Below are 3,036 nucleotides of genomic sequence, written 5' to 3' on the forward strand. Positions count from 1 at the left end.
TCTTCCAGCCATGTCTTGGTGGAGCCCAGAGTCAGCTCTCCTGGTTCTCACAGGGCCCGCCGGAGGAGACCCTTAAATGACAAGGGCAGAGAACATAAAATCAACACATCGTGGTAGGACGGGTATGGAGCTACCTGGGAAGAGCTGAGCCCTTTGCAGACATCTCCAGTGACCGAATCTTGTGTGGGAAATAACCCTGGTCTTATATGCTGGCCGCTTTGATTCATGAGACGGACGGGCTGACATACGAGTGCCTGATAAGGTTGCAGTCCTGAGGTATGGACGGTGACTGCCCTGTCCCCAGCCAGCCCCTGCCTAACAAAATCAAACCAAATTTAACTTGGCATGCGGGGCTGCATTTAGAAAGCTGCGGCAGCTCAGGGGTATTCCAGATAGCTGCAGTGGGGACAGGAAAGACAGCTGGGGTGGTAGTCTTGTTAGCTGGCCTGATATAAATTGTCTCTTCCCATGAATCACAGCTGCCAGGCACCAACAGGATTTGGGAGCCTCCAGGGTTTGGCAATGAGGAGAAACTGAGTATCAGGATTTTGGATCCAGAAATCTAAATTTTAGAAAGGTTTTAGAAATTTGTATCCATGTCATTTTTGTGGATCTAGTCTTTGGAGTATGCATTAGGCCATCCTTTACCCTGTTACACTTCCACACAGTTGATGATACTTGCTTCCTAAAAATTACAGTCAAGGGACCCTTTATGAACTGAATGTGGGGTTATGTGTCGGTTAGTATCCAGTAATTCCTGAGATCGAAGCCCGGATCTGTCATCAGTTTGTTCCATGGCTCTGAAAGGAGTTTGTAAAAATAGCACCAGGGAGCTCTGTATCTATTGGAATTCAATATTTCAGTCTGGCAGCCTTGGATCTGAGAGTGAGGTGTTGCTCTTTTAGCCAGTACACTGTCGCCAGCTCCTGGGTCAGTGATGGGGAACGGGAACGTACTAAATAATTCAGGTGGTGACCTGACTCTCCTAGGGCAGTACTGCTTTAGCAATGCAAGGAGAAAATGTTCTTGAAATCAGTGGGATTATTTGCATGAATAAGAATGAGAAACTTTGCAGGATTGTGCATTTTTTTTCTTCTTTTTTTTTCTTCTTATTGTACAGTCAAACATGCAGGAACTAGTATCACCACCCTGCTGGAAGTTACAACCCGTAAGGGGTCTTCAGTGTCTGTGTTCAAAGAGGATCCCATTTGCCTGTTCGTTTTCCTACAGTCCTCATTCTGCACTCTTAGTATATCCTATTCTAATCATCATGTCGTATACGATACAACGCAATAAAAACAAAAGTGAGGCAAGCTGTTGTTTACAGAACTGGAGGTCAGGTTTGTGCTACTTTCGCTAAGTGCTGCTAGGTGGCAATATGTTACCTAGAAAACTACAAGCTTCCAACCACCATCACTCTCCTCTGCTTCGGCTGTAGCTGGGACGTGTCTGGGCATTGCTCTGCTCCAAAGGGGACAAGGCCTTGGAGCAGGACCTGGCGAGAGCTGCTTCACTCACAGAGATTTCAATGTCCATACTGAGGTTTTCCAGAAACAAATGCAGGACTGAATCCTACTGGAAAAATCTCTCCTCTGTGAACCCATGACGAAAAATAAGAGGCAAGCCTGCCTGTTGCAATATTTCTGTTTATACCGGGAGCATTGTAATACGGGAATGAAGCCTTCTGTTGTATAAAGATATTGCCACCTGGGACTAGACTATTTCGTATTCTCACAGGATTCTCTTAACAATACAAAATTAAAAATATCTGTTCAGAGTGCAAAGATTTTGTTTTTCCAAATGTATGATTAATTGAAATCCTCTGCATGTTTAATCATAATATTTAATCCACCAGACCAACTTCAGGACATTTGTATTGACAGTTGGGTTGAAAAACAGCTTTGATAAAGGTGGAGAAGATGTATTTCCAGATATATCTTTCAGCGATGCTACAAATACTTAAAACTGAGTCATCTTATGTATGTGTATTAACAAGAACACAGTAATAAGGACTGGCTTGTATTTGCATATTGCTTTGAATACGCAAAGTGATCTGCATTGAAACAAGCACTTATTTCCCTTGATCTGGCTCCTGGCGTGGCAGCACATGTTCTTCCAAGGGGAGAAACCAACAGCCAGGGGAAGGGCAGAGAGGGCAGGGCTGTGTGTGACGGTGCCATTTTATGCCAGCTGCAAGTTTACACAAAATTACAGCTTAAGGATTACTCCCTTTTGATGCCGGGGTAGTTTGCAGCTGGCTTGGCACTTTGGCCCAGCTGCTGGAGCGTGGGTGCAGGTGAGCAGCACCTGAAGCTGGGGAGGCAGTGGCCAGGAGCATGCCTGCTGGAAAGGGCTCACATTTGTGCTGACAGATAAAATAGATATATGTGAACATATAACTGAGCCTGCGTCTCTCCTTGTTGTGGCATGGATAAGGCATTAATGTCTCTCCTCCCAACAGTGCAACGCTGGGGAGAGCAAGCGGGGCGGAAGGTCAGTGAGCAGCCGCTTCGCTCCAGGCTGAATCCTTGTGGCAGAGGCATATATTCTAACTCGAGCGACCTGAGGCGAGACGTTGTTCTGAGATGGCAGAGAAATTAGCATCTTTAATTACACTGGCCTGGATAGAAATACCGGGCTTGTTTTTTAGTGATGCAGGCTATTGGTGCAGGAAACAAAAATAATAATGACCTGCTCATGTGGTATTTAGCAACCTTGGAGCTAACAAGTGTCCTTCTGTGGCAAAACTGCTCAAATTTAGACTGAGTTTTTGGTGCCTGGGGTCACCCATAAGTGGATGTGGCACAAAGGACACCGCTTCCCCGCTGCGGCTCAGGCTGCTGGCCCTAAGTCTGCCTCGAGCTCGCAGGGGCTCAATATTCTCTTTAATCACCTTTGCTTCGCTCCGGGGGCCGCCCCAGCACCCGCTGCTCCCCACAGCAGGGCGGCTGCAGCCGGCCCTGAAGCCTCGGCCCGGCCTCCCCCCGGCGCGGAGCCGGGCCCCCCCTTCCAGGAGGAGACGCAGCCGGCCGCCAC

This window comes from Aptenodytes forsteri, unplaced genomic scaffold (assembly GCF_000699145.1).
Source record: "Aptenodytes forsteri isolate BGI_AS27 unplaced genomic scaffold, ASM69914v1 Scaffold82, whole genome shotgun sequence".
Classification (NCBI taxonomy): Eukaryota; Metazoa; Chordata; class Aves; order Sphenisciformes; family Spheniscidae; genus Aptenodytes; species Aptenodytes forsteri.